The sequence below is a fragment of the Bos indicus genome, chromosome 4 (genome assembly GCF_029378745.1).
Source record: "Bos indicus isolate NIAB-ARS_2022 breed Sahiwal x Tharparkar chromosome 4, NIAB-ARS_B.indTharparkar_mat_pri_1.0, whole genome shotgun sequence".
In the NCBI taxonomy this organism is placed as follows: Eukaryota; Metazoa; Chordata; class Mammalia; order Artiodactyla; family Bovidae; genus Bos; species Bos indicus.
The window spans coordinates 84,698,986-84,719,192 of record NC_091763.1 but is presented as its reverse complement, the minus strand read 5'-3'; the positions used below and the strand labels follow the sequence as shown (position 1 = coordinate 84,719,192).

The following is a 20,207-nucleotide window of genomic DNA, read 5'->3' as shown; positions in this document are numbered from 1 at the left end:
AAGCAAAGATCAAAATATTAACATGGCTTTCCTACCAAGCTTATACTCCTTAGATTGTATAGAGAGGCATATTTAAAATGAAATGGAGAAACGGGTATGAGAAAACAAGTAAGGTATGAGAACAATGTTGCTGTTACGTGCATTTTCATAGAAAAATATATCAGGAGCCTACTTAGTTTTTTTTTTTTTTTTTTTTTACCACATTTACTCTATTACTAAGTTCCACTACATTACCAAACTACTTATCAAAAATTAAAAGTTTATGTTTGTACCTTAAACACCAATCTTGGGTCCCCAAGGTCCAAATATGAACAACCATTAAGAGTGACATAAAGGCTATCTTAGATACCTAAGATAACCTACTGAATGGTAAAAAAATATAAATGTTATGATCAATAAGCAGTTAATATCCAAAATATATAAACAGCTCATACAACTCAGTATAAAAAATTGGCCAGAAGACCAGAATAGGTATTTTTTCCCCAAGGAAGATACAGAGATATCCGACAGGCACATGAAAATATACTCAACACCGCTAATCAGAGAAGTGCAAAACCACAATGAGATACTACTTCACACCTGTCAAAATAGTTATTTATCCTCAAAAAGTTTATAAATAACAAATGTTCCAAGGATTTAGGGAAAAGAGAACTCGAGCACACTGTTGGTGGGACTGTAAATTGGTGCAGCCAATATGAAAAATAGTATGGACGTTCTTCAAAACACAAAAAAATAGAGCTACCATACAATCCAGCAATTCTACTGCCAGATATATAGCTTCAGAAAATTAAAACACTAGTTTGGAACAAAATGCACCCTAGTGTTCATAGCAGCATTATTTACAACAGCCAAGATATGGAAACAACCCAAGCGCCCATGAACAGATGAATGGAAAAAGAAAATGTGGCATATATCTGTATAAAGAAATATTACTCAGCCACAAAAAAACAATGAAATTCTGCCATTTACACAACATGGATGGACTTTCTATAGAGTACTATTAAGTCAGACAAAGATAAACTGTTACTACCATACGTATAACCTAAAAAATAAAACAAATGATTGTCTATAAGAAAACAGATTCAGAGATATAGAGTACATTCGAGTGGTTCTCACAAGGGAGAGGGAAGTGGGGTCGGGAGAGATCGGTGTATGAAAGTTAAGAGACAAACAACTATGTATAAAATATGCAAGAAGGATAAGAGCACAGGGAAATTCAGCCATTTGTTTATAATGACTTTAAAGAAGAATAATCTATAAAAATAATTACTATGTTACATATTTAAAACTAATATTTTAAAATCAACTATACATCAATAAAAAATTTGAAAACTAATAAGATATCAAGGAAGGAATATGAAGAAATTCTAACATTTTAACACATAATGACTAAGGTAAAAGCAAAATAAAACAGACATTTTTCTTGCACATTTACCTTCATGACAAACTTCTTACTTGGAGTTTGTCAAGCTCGTTCTCTAAACTACTTGCTATCTTCTTAAACTTAAGTCAAAATCAAAGTGTTCTAATGTCTATAAAGGTCAATATCATCTAACTCTACCCACCTTTTATGAAGGGTCTGACTTCTTGGCTCCTGACTGTTGTTCAAATATTGCAGACGTATTTCTGAATTAGATTCTTGGCACTGGCAGTTATCTCTATTGGAACTCTTTTCCCCCAGATGTTATGATCTACAGGGAATCTATGAGCAAAGGTTTAGCAAAGCCCCTTTTTTTCCTTTTTATGAGAACCTACCTGACTTTCAGTTTAGTGTCCCACTCTAGTTTTTAACATTACAAGGATGACATTATGAACAAAATTACTAGGCAATATTACTTTACATAAAAATGATGCCTGATTGGTAATTTTTTTCAGGAATGGGAGGAAGCATATATGAAATAAAATATCTTTGGACAATCTGATTTGAGATTCTCTAAATGCAATGACATTCAGTGACTCTTGTAAACGATCATATCCCTTGTACAGCACCCAGAAACAATGCATCTGGAAGTATAACAAGGTTTTTGGCTTTTAGATAATACAAGGATTTCAAAACAAGCAATTCCTGCCTGTGGGACTCTTCTCCTGGTTCCATATGGACTGCTTCAAGGATATTCACTGAAGGGGAAGACCATGCTGTGGGAGCTAATCTCGATCTCTGAGTAGACTGGTGCCAAATGTGGTCTAACATAGTGTAAATCTTAATGTTTAGTTGAACCAAAAAAGAGTCCCTTGATGGTCAATGTCATAAGGCCTTAAGTACCATCTACACATTTTCCATGAAGCCAAAATAATTTTTGGACAAAAACCATTTTGTGAAAATCCTTCATATTTTACCACTGGTCTGAATTCCACTGGATTCAGATATGAATTATGCCACATAGGTTTTCAGGTTCATTGTTATTTCTGGGTCCTGTTCATCCAGTGACTAATTTTTGACAATGCCTTATTTTCATCTGCCTCCTCCAAACTAGCTTCTCCATGGATTATTTCAACTATCATATCCCAAACATTAGGCATTTGAACTTTGTTTTACACACCAGGAACTCTGTAACAAACGGTAATTTTTTTGCAGAACTTTCTGTTTTACACACCAGGGACTCTGTAACAAAAGGTAATTTTTTTGTAACAAAAGGTAAATTTTTTTGTAATAAATTTGAAAAACCCTTCAAATTTATGCAAATCTGTGCTGATATTTTTTCTGCTTTATTAGAAAGGGATGGTTGGGGAAAGAGGAAAGGAGAAGAGAGTGAGAGTAAGGTTGATTTTGTTTATTTGGATATTTGTTTTTGTGTTTATTATATATTTGTCCTACATGAACATACAGACACACACACACACACACCTCATGGGCTGTCTACTTCACATTTTAGGTCCCCAAGTGGTATAACTGTTTTGATCACCAATTCTTTAACATCATGAAAACATCTGTGATGGGCCACAGAGTGCCCAGATAATTGGTGTGTGCATGTATATAAACACAAATGTACATATATGTGTATATATATATATATAAAATATACATCACATATATAATTAGACTCCATGAAAAACTGTTAGAACTAAAATTCTGTGAAGTTTCAAGCTACAAAAATTCAATATACAAAATTGTGTTTCTACCCACTGCTTATGAATAATCTGAAAGAACTTAAGAAAGCAATCCCATTCACAACTGCATTGAAAAGAATAAAATATCTGGGAAACATTTATAACCAAAGGGGTGGGGGGAATTGCACACTGAAAACTAAGATGTTGATGAAAGAAATTAAAGACATAAATAAATAGAAAGATTCCATGGTCATAGATTGGAACAATATTATTAAAATATTCACACTACCCAAAGCAATCCACAGGTTCAATCCCCATCAAAACTTCAATGTTATTTTTCACCAAAATAGAACAATCCTATAGAACAATTTGTATAGAACCACAAAAGGCCCCAAATAGCCAAAGCAAACTTAAAAAAGAGTAACAAAGTTGGAGACACTATGTTTCCTGATTTCAAACTATATTACAAGACTATAGTAATAAAAACTATATGGCCCTGGTATTAAAACCAGCACATAGATCAATGGAATAAGATTGCTGCTGTTGCTAAGTCTCTTTAGTTATGATCAATTCTGTGTGACCCCACAGATGGCAGCCCACCAGGTTCCCCTCTTCCTGGGACTCTCCAGGCAAGAACACTGCAGTGGGTTGCCATTTCCTTCTCCAATGCATGAAAGTAAAGAGTGAAAGTGAAGTCGCTCAGTCAAGTCGGACTCTTAGCGACCCCATGGACTATAGCCTACCAGGCTCATCCATCCATGGGATTTTCCAGGCAAGAGTACTGGAGTGGTTTGCTACTTCCTTATGCAAAAATCTGCACACCCTAAACATACACAATTTTTTTTTGTCTTTTCTGTCTCAATAAAGCCAGGGGAAAAATGAGTTGAATGTTAAAAACAATTCATATAAATGATTAATAAGGAATAGACTACAGTAAACACAGATATCCATATATAACACTAGGTGGTATTTTGAAACATTTTATTCTGGATAAAACAGTGCTTGGGAACATGGGACAACAAATATAGTTGACCAGGCATTTCATGTGAATTCGTAAATGAATCTTGGTTTTTGTTAGCTAACTTTTAGCTAAGAGAGGAAACTCTAGTCAACAAAAGAGTCCAAAATGAAGTACTTGATGCAATCTCAAAAACAGAATGATCTCTGTTCATTTCCAAGGCAAACCATTCAATATCACAGTAATCCAAGTCTATGCCCCAATCAGTAATGCTGAAAAGGCGGAAGTTGAATGGTTCTATGAAGACCTACAAAAACTTCTACATTTAACATCAAAAAAAGGTTTCCTTTTCAAGGGACTGGAATGCAAAAATCAAGAGATATCTGGAGTAAAAGGCAAATTTGGCCTTGGTGTACAAAACGAAGTAGGGCAAAGGCTAACAGGGTTTTGCCAAGAGAACACACAGGTCATAGCAAACACCCACTTCCAACAACACAAGACAAGACACGGCACAAGGACATCACCAGATGGTCAACACTGAAATCAGACTGATTATATTTGCAGCCAAAGATGGAGAAACTCTATACAGCCAGTAAAAACAAGAGTGGGAGCTGACTGTGGCTCAGATAACAGACTCCTTATCACCAAATTCAGACTTAAATTGAAAAAAGTAGGGTAAACCACCTGAGAAGGCAATGGCACCCCACTCCAGTACTCTTGCCTGGAAAATCCCATGGATGGAGGAGCCTGGTAGACTGCAGTCCATGGGGTCGCACAGAGTCAGACACGACTGAAGTGACATCAGCAGCATCAGAAGGGCAAACTACTAGGCCATTCAGTATGACCTAAATCAAATCCCTTATGATTATACAGTGGAAGTGACAAAGATTCAACGGATTAGATCTGATAGACAGAGTGCCTGAAGAACTATGGACGGAGGTTCATGACATTGTACAGGAGGCAGTGATCAAGACCATTCCCAAGAAAAAGAAATGCCAAAAGGAAAAATGGTTGTCTGAGGAGGCCATACAAATAGCTGAGAAAAGAGGAGAAATAAAAGCCAAGGAGAAAAGGAAAGATATACTCATTTGAATGCAGAGTTCCAAAAAATAGCAAGAGGAGATAAGAAAGCCTTACTTGGTGATCAATGCAAAGAAATAGAGGGAAACAATAGAATGGGAAAGATTAGAGATCTCCTCAAATTGGATACCAAGGGAACATATCACACAAAGATGGGCACAGTAAAGGACAGAAATGGTATGGACCTAACTGAAGCAGAAGATATTAAGAAGAGGTGGCAAGAATACACAGAAGAACTATACAAAAAAGATCTTTATGATCCAGATAACCACAATGGTGTGATCACTCACCTTGAGCCAGACATCCTGGAATGTGAAGTCAAGTGGGCCTTAAGAAGCATCACTACAAACAAAGCTAAAGGAGGTGATGGAATTCCAGTGGAGCTATTTCAAATCCTAAAAGATGATGCTGCTAAAGTGCTGCACTCAATATGCCAGCAAATTTGGAAAACTCAGTGTTGGCCACAGGACTTGAAAAGGTCAGTTTTCATTCCAATCCCAAAGAAAGGCAATGCCAATGAATGTACAAACTACCACACAATTGCACTCATCTCACATGCTAGCAAAATAATGCTCAAAATTTCAAGCTGGATTTAGAAAACCAGAGGAACCAGAGATCAAATTGTCATCATACATGGGATCATCAAAAAAGCAAAAGAGTTCCAGAAAAACATCTACTTCTGTCTTATTGACTACACCAAAGCCTTTGACTGTGTGGATCACAACAAATGGTGGAAAATTCTTCAAGAGATGGGAATACCAGACCACCTGACCTGCCTCTTGAGAAATCTATATGCAGGTCAAGAAGCAACAGTTACAACTGGACATGAAACAACAGACTGGTTCCAATTAGGAAAGGAATATGTAAAGGTTGTTTATTGTCACCCTGCTTATTTAACTTACTGCAGAGTACATCATGTGAATGCCGGGCTGGATGAAGCAAAAGCTGGAATCAAGATTGCCGGGAGAAATATCAATAACCTCAGATATGCAGATGAAACCACCCTTATGGCAGTAAGCAGAGAAGAACTCTAAAGAGCCTCTTGATGAAAGTGAAAGAGTGAAAAAGTTGGCTTACAGCTCAACATTCAGAAAACTAAGATCATGGCATCGGGTTCCATCACTTCATGGCAAATAGATGGGAAAACAATGGAAACAGTGTCAGACTTTATTTTGGAGGGCTCCAAAATCACTGCAGATGGTGACTGCAGCCATGAAATCAAAAGACACTTGCTCCTTGGGAGAAAAGCTATGACCAACCTAAACGGCATATTCAAAAGCAGAGACATTACTTTGTCAACAAAGGTCCGTCTAGTCAAAGCTATGGTTTTTCCAGTGGTCAAGTATGGATGTGAGAGTTGGACTATAAAGAAAGGTGAGCACCAAAGAATCGATGCTTTTGAACTGTGGTTTTGGAGAAGACTCTTGAGATCCCCTTGGACTGCAAGGAGATCCAACCAGTCCATCCTAAAGAAATCAGTTCTGAATATTCATTGGAAGGACTGATGCTGAAGTTGAAACTCCAATATTTTGGCAACCTGATGCAAAGAATTGACTCATTAGAAAAGACCCTGATGCTGGGAAGGGTTGAAAGCAGGAAAAGAAGGGGACAACAGAGGATGAGATGATTGGATGGCATCACAACTGGATGGACATGAATTTGAGCAAGCTCTGGAATTGTTGATGGACAGGGAAGCCTTGTGTGCTATAGTATGGGGTTGCACAGAGTCGGACACGACTGAATTATTGAAGTGAACTGAACTTAGCTAGCAGAAAGATATAAAAGCTATATATCACTAGCACAAAATATAAAAATAACTTTCTAGTTGCTTTGAAAACTCAAGGAAAGTCAACATACAGAATACGTCATTTTGTCTGTGTGTGTCTGCGTTTTGTAAGGAGTGTTAGTCATTCAGTCATGCCTGACTCTTTGTGACCCCATGGACTATATAGTCCATCAGGTTCCTCCCTCCATGGATTTCTCCAGGCAAGAATACTGGAGTATGTTGCATTCCTTTCTCTAGGGAATCTTCTTAACCCCAGGGTCAAACCTTCGTCTCCTGCACTGCAGGTAGATTCTTTATTGTGTTGTGTATAGGTGTTACAAATTCTCCATAGCATACTTTTTATAGCTAAAAAGCTACTTGCAGATTGCAGGTAAAGAAAATAAGGTTCTATTCAGTGTTTTAGTGCTCTTTTCTGAGTAAAAAAAAATCTTTTTTCTTTTCACATCAAGTTTGTTAATTCCCAAGAGAATTAAAGTGAAGGGTTTGGGCATCCAGCCAGCAACTTTGTCTGATATTTTCATTCTTTCAAGGTAGGAAAGAGGCGGTTGTTGTTTCAACTCTATTGAACAGAAAAAGTAACCTTGTTTCTCAAAGTTCATACAACTAGGCAGCACTGACAAATGTAATAATGTCCACTCTTTATTGAAGGCCCTTTTTATCAGAGGTAATTAGCTTATATTGTATTTTTGATACATGTTTTAAACCCTTAAACATTAACCTTATTTTTCTTTAACAAAAATTATCAAATTGTGGCTCAGAGATTCAATAAGTTATCTCACCTCACACTAATTTTAAATACAAAGCTGAGATTTTTACAAGGATATCTATGTCCCCCAAACTTTCTACTTACCCTCTCCCTAATAATAGTCTACATTCTTATTGAGAGTTAAACAATGCTGTGAATGCTAAAGGAGGTCTACTAGAAATACACTAATGAGAGGACCTATATTAATGGATCTGCTATATATTTTTCAAGGAAATGCAATTTTATCACTTTCAATTTATACAGTAATAAGTTTCTATTTGAAGCCCTGGTAATTTAATAATGAATAATTTCATATTGTGGTTTCCAAATACTCTGAAGCACACACATTTGGGGGAAGTTTGTCTTTTTAAGTGTAAAAGTGACTTCAAGTAAACATGACTGCCATTCTATTTGAAACTTTTAAAGTCATGAACAAGGTCTGTATTATATCAACCCTCAGATCCCATAACAGAGATCCACCTATTGAAAAATAATTAATCCTATTTTTCTGGCCTTTTCCCTAAACCAGAGCCCTTTATTTCCTAACATACCAAAATATTTGAATGAGAAGGGCTTTCCTCTGCAATGTGAAACCGAGTGGAATAGCTACTATTTGAATATCTTATGTTGTGCTGTGCTGTGCTTAGTTGTTCAGTTGTGTCCAACTCTTTGCAACCCTGTGGACTATAGCCTGCCAGCCTCCTCTATCCATGGGGATTCTCCAGACAAGAATACAGGAGTGGGTTGCCATAACCTCCTCCAGGGGATCTTCCCAACCCAGGGATCAAACACAGGTCTCTGGCACTGTAGGTGGATTCTTTATCATCTGATTCACCAGATAATATCTTATAGGTTATGAATAATAACTGCTTCATGAAGGAGAGAGAATACTTTAAATGGTTATTAACCATTGAATATTTCCACATTGTACTAATGGTATCTTACATTTATAATGAAATTTTTAGCCAAGAGCAATTTTCAGAGATTACCATCTGATATATATGGCAACATGCATACTTTTCTATAATATACCAAGGTAGGACCATAAGTATGCCATTCAAATAGAAATCTGGTGGGAAAAAAAAAAAAAAAAAACAGAAAAAGACCTGGCAGCTAGAATAAGGTTAAAAAAGCATAGAAACCTGAGTAGGAAAGGAATTATTTCCTTTCTCCGTGCAAGGAAATGTTTGCTAGAATAAAGGGACAGTATAGTAGACAGGAAAAAGCACTGCATTTGGATTCAGAAATCTTGATTGTGAATTCAACCACCCGTGAGAACTGATGCAAATTACCCAACCTCTCTTCTCAATTCCAAAAGGAAAATAATCATTCTTAATCAACTTATCCTTAATGTGAAGTCAATTATTAGTATGTATCGACACATTTTTAAATGACTGCTGAACAAAATCAGGCGTTCTTCTGTTCATTGCTACATTTATTGTCAAACTTGGTGAATCAAATAACTTAGGCAACTTGCAAAACTCCTGAAGTATTTTCTAATCCTAGTATCATTTCAAACTCCTTATAGCTGACCACATTCAAAACTAATCTGCATACCAACCAGTGAGTAACTGCTAACATGAACTGATATTAACAGGATGTAAACAAAAGAAGCAAAGAAGATTCCTGCAATTCACAATGGGTTTTGTTGGGAGGAGGTGACAACTCTTGTCAGAATCTGTAAGTCCTGAAATTAGCATATAATTAATGCTGATTGAGATGCCTTTTTATATCTAAGAAGGATTACTTTCTTTTAAGGTTGATTTTCTGTAATTTGAGGAGAATAATGTACTCTACAACTGGATCACAGTATCTTGTAATAGAATAGTGCACATTTTCGTACAAGAAATATGTCCTAAGTATTCCTACCATGATTGAGACATTTGTCTCTATATTTTATGTAGATGAGCAATGCAAAAATTATGATAACATAATATACTAACACTATTTTTTGGGGCTGCATGCCAATGAGTGATAAACTCCTCTCATAACAGTGGATATTTCTTCTGTGACCTCAACACAACTCTGCAGCAGGTACTGCCAATTAATTGCCATTTTAACCAATTTACTCTCTGAATTAAGGTTTGGGTTAGCCTTAAGTAGGTCATGGGAGCAAATTTTCAGTTCTTAGAGAAAATATGCCCTTACTAAAATTTTAAAAAATCTTTCCTATTTTACTGCAATTCCCTATGTGCTGTGGCACAAAATGACAATTATATTAATAATTATTATCATCGGTTAATTTTAAATATTATGTCAATGCTAAAAAAATACTTAAAAAAAAAAAATTCAGCAAATGAGTAAAAAAAGATGAACAACAACTCTGCTTTTAGCCAGAAAGGGAAAACTGTTAATATGCACTATATGTTAGTTGCTCAGTTGTGTCCAACACTTTGGACAGCATGGGCTGTAGCCTACCAGGCCTCTCTGTCCATGTAATCCTCGAGGCAAGAATACTGGAGTGGGCCATTCCCTTCTCCGGGGTATCTTCCCAACCCAGGGATCAATTGTAGTCTTCTGCATTGTGGGCAGACTATTTATTGTCTGAGCCACAAGGGAAGCCCTAATATTGTGTGCCCTAAGTCACTTAGTCATGTCTGACTCTCTGTGACTCTATGGACTGTAGCCCTCCAGGATCCTCTGTTCATGGAATTCTCCAAGCAAGAGTACTGGAATAGGTTGCTGTGCCCTCCTCCAGGGGTTCTTCCCAACCCAGGGATTGAACCCACATCTCTTAAGTCTCCTGCATTGGCAGGTGGGTTCTTTACCAACTAATGCCACCTGGGAAGCCCAATATGCACTATAAACAGCCATAATACTATTCAAAATTTATGAAACTTTTTTTTTTTAATGGACAATAGGCAGTATCAGAATGATGTCTCAAAGAAGAGACACAATGAGGTGGGCCTGCCACCACAGTTTCATGGCTTGAGGTAGCTTCCCACTATGGCCACAAGTAAAGAAAACCCAAGTACAGTACCCCTGTCCCAGTGAACTGAGGAAGCAGCAATCAGGATTTGGCATCATAGTAAACAAAGTGAAAGGGAAAATGTTAGTCACTCAGCCGTGTCCGACTCTACGTGATCTCATGGATGGTGTCCTCTGTCCATGGGATTTCCCAGGTAAGAATACTGGAGTGGGTTGCCATTCCTTTCTCCAAGGGATCTTCCCGACCCAGGGGCCAAATCCAGGTATCCTGCATTGTAAGCACACTCTTCTTGTCTGAGCCACAAGGGCAGCTCACAGTAAACCTGTGTCTTTTACATCTTCTTAATATCTCTATCTTCCCTGTGAGGCACCTTCGGAATAAGAACTGTATCTCAGACCTGCTCTCACAAGACCCAGTGAAGCCCTGACAAAACTCACAAGAGAGTTGAGCCCAGCCAAGGAAGAGGTGCTTGAGAAAAAAGTACAAGAACAAAACTATCCAAGTCCAAATTCACCATCCACTATTTCAACTGCCTGCTATTCTAAGAATCAAGATTCTTCAGAGAAAAATAGTAAGACCTCCTACATTATCCAAATGTCCAACATTCAATCAAAATTAATAGACTTAAAACTATGAATCATAATCAAGAAAATAGGCAATAGAAACAGAATTTAAGATGAACCAGATGACAATGAATGTAGCAGATAAAGATTTTAAATATTTTAAGTACTATATAAAATATGATAAACAAAAATAGATTCTTAATGAGTGAGACAATATAAAATATCTTCAGAGTAATAAAAATTGTCAAAAAGAATCAACAGCACATTTTATATCCAAAAGGTACAATATCAGAAATCAAAAGTGTATTGAATGGACTTATCCAACTGGGCATAGTAACAGACAAATCAAAGAAGGAGGAGGCATACCAATTAGTTAACAATACTTTTGTAAACAGTGGGGCAAATTGTTCTGCATACTATTGGGATGTCAGAATGTCTGAACACAAAATTAGAAAATAACTTTAAGATATGAAATGATAGGAATGAACTTATTTATAACACAGAAACAGACTCACAGGCTTTGAGAATGAATTTATGGTTAACAATGGGGCAGGAGGGAAAGGAGGGATAGACTGGGAGTTTGAGATTCACATGTACACACTGCTATATTTAAAACAGATAACCAAAAAGGGCCTACTATATTGCACAGGGAACTCTGCTCAACATTCTATAATAACATACATGGGAAAAAACTTTGAAAAAGAGTAGATACATGTATAACTGAATCACCTTTCTGTACAGGAGAAACACAATACTGTTAATAATATAACATATATAACATATAATGACATATAACTTGAAAAACTGTATGACTATCACTAACTCATAAATAAATTTATAAACAGAATGATATCTAGGTATATCAGAGTCATACAGCTGGATACCAAATGTAAAGAAAAAAGTTAAAGCAGTCAGAGATAAAAGAAACATGCTCTACTAGGAAACAAGGATAATAGTGACAGCTGACTTCCCTGGGAAAGGAACAGAATAAAATCTTTAAAATGGCCAAAACAAAAATGAAAAAAATATAATCCTAGTATTATATATCAGTAATAAACATTTTTTTAAATGAGACTAAACAAATATCCAAATAACATAATAATATTCCCTGCAAGCACAGATAACATACTATAATGGAAACTACAGGGTACCTTTCAGGTTGAAGACAAATGACATGATACAGAAAAAAATTTCATCCACAAAAAAGAAGAAAAAACATGATAAATATGTGGAAAATTACATAAGAATATACTTTCTCATAATTAACTACTTGAAAGTAACAGTCCAATAAAATGGTATTAAAATATATGTGGAAGTTAAAAATACATGAGTCACAAAGATGCAGGACATGTAAACAGAATTAATATAGAGTTTAAAGGGTTATTACATTTGTAAAATGGAAAATTAGAAGCAAAAAAATGGAAGGTAAAAGTGGGAAATACAAAGAGTTTAGTGAAAATTGAGAAGTGTGAAATGTCACATGAGGAGTTAAAAGTTGGAGGACTTGATCAAAAGTAGACTGTGGGAAGATGAGGATACATATTAAGTCTAGAGCAACTAAAAACAATAAAGTACAACTAAGGCGACTGTACATGATAAAAAAAAAGGGGGAACACTAAAAATTTAATAACCCAAAAGAAGGTAAGAAATCAAGAACAGACAAACCAAAAATAGAATGAAAATTAAGCAATTAGCAAGATGGTATAGTTAACTCTAAATACCAAACAGTAAGTAGATTTAACATCTTATTTTAGAGAGTTTGTGATGTGAACTAGATTTTAAAAATATAATTAGATGTATTTATACAATGAACTTTAAATGAAAACACAGACATGTTGAAAACAACTGAATGGAAAATAAAATACCTAACCACCATCAAGCATAAAAAAACTGGCAATGCAAAATAAGATTTGAACATTATACAAAAATCAGGTGTGATTTACTAGGAAAATGAAATATTAAAGTATCAAAATTCATGAAGCATAAATGGAAAGAACTAAGGCATAAAGACAAATTTAAAATAATATTGAAGATTTAACAAGCTTTCCTTAATAGCTAATTGATCAGTAAACAAAAAAATAACTATATAGAAAGTCTAAAAACCTGCTATCAATCTCTTGAACTAACTTTTATGGATTACTATATTCAATGCCTGTTGACTACATTTTAAAGTACATGTGGAATGCTCACTTAGATTGACTATTTTCTCACATGGACACAATCAAACTTAAAAACCAAAAATCAGTTAACAGTCATGTCAAAAAAAATTCCCTACACATATGGAGACTCCCATACATGTGGGAAATAACAAATCTGAGGAAACTCTGGGAGACAGAAAAGGACAGGGAAGTCTGGCATGCTGAAGTCCATGCGGTTGCAAAGAGTTGGACACAACTTAGCAATTGAACAACAAAGAAACATGAGTCAAGGAGGAATCACAAGTGAAATTTTTAAATGCTTTAAAATAGTTTCAAAAGAACATTTGAAAGCAGTGAATAGAGGAAAACAGAATTAAATATCAATGTTGCAAAGGATGAAAATCTATATACTCTATTAATCTAGAAAATGAAATCTAACACTAAAGAAAGTTGTAGAAAAAGTAATTATGAGAGCAGAATTCAAAATAAAATTAACAACCAATAGGGAAAGACAAAGAATAAATTGGCTATCTCAACCAATTAATAACACTGATAAAAACCCAGAAAAAATACATAAAAGAAGAAACTGAAATAGTCTTCCTGGGCTGCCATAACAAAATATCACATACCAGGTATTTCACAGTTCTTGAGGCTGGAAGTCCGAGATCAGATGCTATCATGATTTGATTCTGATAAGAGCCTCCTTTTGGATTGCAGGTGACTGCCTTGCCTCTCACTGTGTCCTCACATAAATAAAAGTGACAACTCTGGTGCTTCTTCCTTTTCTTTTAAAGGCACTAACCCTACCACAGGAGGCTCAACCCTCAAGACCGCCTCTAAACCTAATTACCTTCCAAAGGCCCCATCCCAATACCACTGAGGGACAGGGCTTTACACATGAATTTTGAAGGCATATTCAGTCCATAATAGAAACAAGATACAAATTAGCAGTATTTGAAAGGAAAGTAAGGTTATAACTCCAATTCTTACACATACCAAAAGAATAAGGGAATATTATGAAACGTTCTCAATAATTTCAACAGAAGAAATGAAAACTTTAGGCACGTTTCTGAAACTGACACTAAATGCATTTTAAAAATCTGCAGAGTAATAAATATGTGTACAATTTTTAATTAAGGAAACTCCCAGTAAGAAAACTCTAGGGCTGGATTGTTTCAGTAGCCAATTACAGTAATAATAAAAATAAGAATTAATGCCAAACCTGTAAGTTTTTTTAAAATACAGAGAAAAAGGAAACATACCCTGACTCTAATTTTATAAGGCTAGGGTTAACTGTGATATTAAAATGTGAGATATTACAAGGAAAAAATAATTCAAAGAAGCTTATATGCAAAAGGCCTCACATAAAATTTTCAAATCAGACCTTAAAATATATAAAAATATAATACAACTTGATCAAGTGAGGTTTATCTTAGGATGTAAGAGAAACCTGATGTTATCAGTAAAGTTTTCCATCTTAACAGTAAGAAAAATAAGATCGATTCAGTAAATATACTAAAAGCCTTTGACAAAATTCAACACATCCATTCTAGTTAAAAATTCTCAGAAAATCACATTTTAGAGTGCAGAAGTCAGACCAAAAGGTGATCCAAACATTCCTGAGTTCAGTTCAGTCGCTTAGTTGTGTCCGACCCTTTGTGACCCCATGAACCACAGCACGCCAGGCCTCCCTGTCCATCAACAACTCCTGGAGTCCACCCACATCCCTGTCCACTGAGTCAGTGATGCCATCCAACCATTTCATCCTCTATTGTCCCCTTCTCTTCCTGCCCTCAATCTTTCCTAGCATCAGGGTCTTTTCCAATGAGTCAGCTCTTTGCATCAGGTGGCCAAAGTATTGGAGTTTTAGCTTCAACATCAGTCCTTCCAAGGAACACCCAGGACTGATCTCCTTTAGGATGGACTGGTTTGATCTCCTTGCAGTCCAAGGGACTCTCAAGAGTCTTCTCCAACACCAATACAGTTCAAAAGCATCTCCAACACAGTTCAAAAGCATCAATTCTTTGGTGCTCAGCTTTCTTTCTCGTCCAACTCTCACATCCATACTGACTACTGGAAAAACCATAGTCTTGACTAGACAGACCTTTGTTAACAAAGTAATGTCTCTGCTTTTTAATATGCTGTTTAGGCTGGTCATAACTCTCCTTCCAAGGAGTAAGCGTCTTTTAACCTGAATGGATGTGTTGAATTTTGTCAAAGGCTTTTAGTATATTTACTGAATCGATTTCATGGCTGCAATCACCATCTACAGTGATTTTGGAGCCCAGAAAAATAAAGTCAGCCACTGTTTCAGGTATTGTGAAATCCCCTTATCTTGAGTGTAGGTAGAACCTATGTCTTGTTTCTAACCAAAAGAATAAGGTCATAGTGATGGACTGTCATTCCCATGGTTGTGCTATGCTCAGTCACTTAAGTCATGTCCTACTCTATGTACGGTAGCCTGCCAGGGCTACACGGCCTTTTATAGGACTTTATTTTGCTAGCCAACTGGCTAGAAACTCTCACTGCTGGCTTAGGAGACCATGTTAGGAAAGTAAACACATGCAAGGAAATGCATGTGGCCTTTAGGAATAGACACCAAGAAGCTGTGGCCCTAGGTCTTACAACCACAAAAGAAAAAAAAAAAAAAAATTCATTGTGCCAAAAACCTGAGCAAGCTTCAAAATGGATCCTTACTTAATAAAACCTCCAAATAAGAACACAATTCAAATATATTCCTGTGAGACTCCCAAGCAGAAGATCTCAGCTAAGCTAGGCATGGACACCTGACTGGCCAAATAAACTGGGTGTATAGTTTTAAGCCATTATGCTGGTAGTAATTTGTTAGGCAGCAATAGAAAGCTAAGGCAAAGTTTGATACTAGGAAGTGGGGCTGCTACTCTAACAAATACCTAAAATGTGAAAGTGACCATTAAACCATGCATAGGATGGAGACTGGTGGATATTGAGGAGCATGATAGAGAAGATACAAACTGCCTTGAAAAGGCAGTTGGTAGAAATATGAATTTGGAGGATACTGCTGGTTAGGGTTCAGAAGGAAGCAAGGAAAATGTTATTGGAAAGTAGAAGAGAATCTTGTTACATACTAAAAAATATTTTTCTTATTGATTTTATAATGTAAAACAAACTTGTATTCCTGTTACCAATCTTACAGCCATGATATATCAAACTCAGTGTATTAATAGTTTTGTTATGCTATGATTTTGCTTAGGGCTTTTGTATCAGTATTTCATGAGGAAAACTGACTTGTCATAAATTGTTTCCAATTAGGCTTTCTTAATAGGACAAAACAGTAACACTGCCAGAAACTGTGGAACCAGTCTATTGCTTCTTTATTATTTGAAAAAGTTTAGGTAGAATTAGGATTGCCTATTTCTTGAAAGGTCACTTTTTGAAAGTAATGATCATGACTTTCTCATATTTAATTCTTCCAACTTTTAGTCTGAGACTTAACAGAATAGTCAATAAATAGCTTAACAGGTAGTCAATAAATAGCTCTTAAACTGACTTAATCGGAGAAGGCAATGGCACCCCACTCCAGTACTCTTGCCTGGAAAATCCCATGGGCAGAGGAGCCTGGTAGGCTGCGGTCCATGGGGTCGCTAAGAGTCGGACACGACTGAGTGATTTCACTTTCACTTTTCACTTTCATGCATTGGAGAAGGAAACGGCAACCCACTCCAGTGTTCTTGCCTGGAGAATCCCAGGGACGGGGGAGCCTGGTGGGCTGCTGTCTATGGGGTCACACAGAGTCGGACACGACTGAAGCAACTTAGCAGTAGCAAACTGACTTAATAGAAGATTTTAAGTGTTCGAGAAACTTCTTAGTAGGGAAATGTCCTGGACTTCACTTAGTTGATAAACAGTGCATAATATTGAGAATGTAAATAACTGCTTCACCTATAGTTAATTTCAGAAAAGCTGTGATAAAAGGACTCTCAAAATAGAAATAATGAATTATAAAAATTGTTTGAAATTTTAAGTAAAATATATATGTAAAAGCAGAGTTTTTCTAAAATGTATGCACAAAAAAAGTTTTGCAAAAAAGACATATGGCTTAAGTGGTCAGCGAAGCAAAATATTTCTGGTAACTACAGATTAACTTAAAGAAATTAACTTGGCATAATGAAACGTGCTTAAGTTTCAGTTGTAGTTAAGAGTCATAGGGTTTCAGGTCAAAATTAAGTTCTCTGAATCTCTGATATTCTTTACCTGAAAATAGCACAATTATTTAAGGATGGAATGAGGTTGTATATTTTAAGCACCTGTGAACTATAAACCACTATACAAATAGTGTTATTGGAGCTGATTAGGTGTAAAGTGAAACATGGCAGGTGAAAAGACTCAGAAGAATATCACATGGTAGTCTAAAAATCACAAATACATTTTTTCATAAATAAAGGAGTTAGCTCAATAATTATTAAAGCTACATTTTCAAATGCACTGCTCAGAAAAAGGGGAGACAAGCTAAATGAGGATTTTATGGGAAAAGTACTTTTCTAATGGATTTTCCATATACAGTTATCCACTGCCTGTTGGGAGACAGTGTATGATTTATTGGGCAATTTTTAGTATAATCAATTAGCATCCAATAGAGGATACTGAAGTATTTCAATAGTGAAACTGGGGAATGTTTATCTAAATGGGTATTATCTGAAATTAATTACGTGGTAGGCAGATGGTCTCCAAAGATGTCTCCTGGAACTTATGAATATTACACTGCAAATCAAAGGAGAATTTACAAAATATAGTTAACATTACAGACCTTAAGAAGAGTGGCCTGGATGATCCAGGTGGAACAAATAATGCCTGACCTTTAGAAACAGAACTGCCTCCAGCTGGAAGCAAGAGAAAATCCACGGGGAACTCAGGAAGAACCCTGACAACAAATTCAACCCTCAGAAGAATCTGTTGCATGATTGCTACTACTGCGAATTCTAGGTTCAGTGACCAAAAACAGGTCTCCAGGAACTAAATGCAGTACTGCACTATTAGTAAGAGAAAAAGGGCCTTAATCCGAAGACCTCAAAGGCCAGAAATGGAGTCCAAGACATTAGTTATATGGAAGAGAAAGACTTTTTTGAAGAGAAAGGTGGTAAGGTGAAAAAGGAAGCAAGGAGATCATTTAAAGTTCTATAGAAACAAAGGAGTCCCTAGAAATTAATACTCTCTCCCTCAAAATATGCCATCCATTAAAGAAATTGCACTTACTAGTACCAATGGAATACTACAATATTGATTTAAGAAACCTGAGAAGCTGCTCAAATTCTTTAATACTGCTTACAGAGAAATAATTATTACTGATGTTTCAGGAACTTACTAGCAATTTCAAAATAATGCACAGTATCATAAAATGCAACTAGAAAATGATAAAGTATTAGAGGTGCTGAAAAAATCTTCTCAAATCATTAATAAAGCACAAAACCTCAACATAATATTCTTAAACAAGCATTAGTGATATTCAGACCTCAAAACAGAAATTCTGCTCAGTTTATAAATGGATTCTAAACAGGTAAATAATTATGAAAGGGGTTACTAAAACAAGTGAACAGAAAAACACCAGAAAGACTCATGTCAGTAGTTAACATTAAATGACAAAATGTGCAAGAGAGATTAAATTTAACTCAAATACTAAAAACTATTTCAAGATGCAACAGAGCGGGGGAGGGGGAACAGGGACTAAGGAGTAGAAAAAATAAAAAGGTAAAAAGCCTCATTTGGCTGCTCAGACAGCGCAGTGGTAAAGAATCCCCCTGCCAATCCAGGAGACGCAAGAGATGCAGGTTCGATCCTTGAGTTGGGAAGATGCTTTGGAGTAGGAAATGGCAACCCATTCAAGCATTCTTGCCTAGAAAATTCCATGGACAGAGTAGCCTGGCGGGCTATAGTACATGGGGTTACAAAGAGTCAGAGGTGTTTGAACACATAAGCATGAAAAGCATAATTATTACAGGCAATGAATACCCAAAATATAGAATAGTGAGGAACTGAGGAGCCACGTGGTGGTAAATTCCATGGATTATCTTCTTTATGCCCGTATCCCAGATTTCCAGGCAGCAGGAACCCAGAAACCACACAGGTGTGTTGTGTTTTTTTTAATTACCCATAGAGGTAAAAACGCCATTCCCTTCACCTAGCTCTACCGTATCTACAAGGACCACTGAAGGAGCAACCTAAGACAACACAAAGCTTTTCAAAGATAACCACTGTATTCCACCCAAATAGCACAGAAAAAAACCTGATAGCCCCATTTGTGTCCAATCCAGCAAGGGCTGGCAGGCCTGTCTTACGGTTCTCCACAGAAACACAACAAACAGGATGTATTTGCACATGTATATATCCATACACACATATACAAAGAAAAGGATTTATTTTAAGAAATTGACTCACATGATTGTGGAGGCTTGGTGAGTCCCAATCTGACGGAGTAGGACTACAGACCGCAGACTCCAGGAAGAGGTGCAACCCAAAGGAGCGCTGCCGACAGAACCCTGGCTTTTATTGGGTTGGTTCTAGTAAGGCCTCGCCAGATTGGTGGAGGCTTTCCCACACCATGCGGGGGCGATCTATTTAAAAGTTAAAAGTTAACCCATTTAAAAGTTAACTTCAGCAAAAAACAACAACAAACAACGAAACTCTTTCACAGAAACATTCAGGATGTTTAGCTAAATATCTGGGTTTCATGGTCCAGACACGTTGACACATAAAATTAACCAGTACAGATGCCTGGATTCCCACTCTCACCAGGAGGGGTACCAATCACCTCTGTGAGGTGGTTTTAAACATCTGAGTAAGGAATTTCATCCCACCAAGTGATAAGAAGGTGCATATCTTACTATAGTATGACATAGATACAGAGAAGTGCACAATTAGATGTCAGCATCTCAAGGAATTTTAGCCAAGCGTCAGCACAGATTTCAAGGCAAGAGTGCATCTCTC

General features: G+C 36.4%; 1 long non-coding RNA gene across 1 annotated transcript in view; it reads right to left on the bottom strand.

The window, feature by feature from the left end:
* Positions 1-19,728, bottom strand: part of LOC139182751 (uncharacterized) — a 182,383-nt gene extending 162,655 nt beyond the window's left edge. Inside the window, exon 1 of the long non-coding RNA XR_011566294.1 lies at positions 19,659-19,728. This is a non-coding gene — a long non-coding RNA (uncharacterized lncRNA). The remainder of the gene's footprint in view (positions 1-19,658) is intronic.
* Between the last annotated feature and the right edge of the window lie 479 nt (positions 19,729-20,207).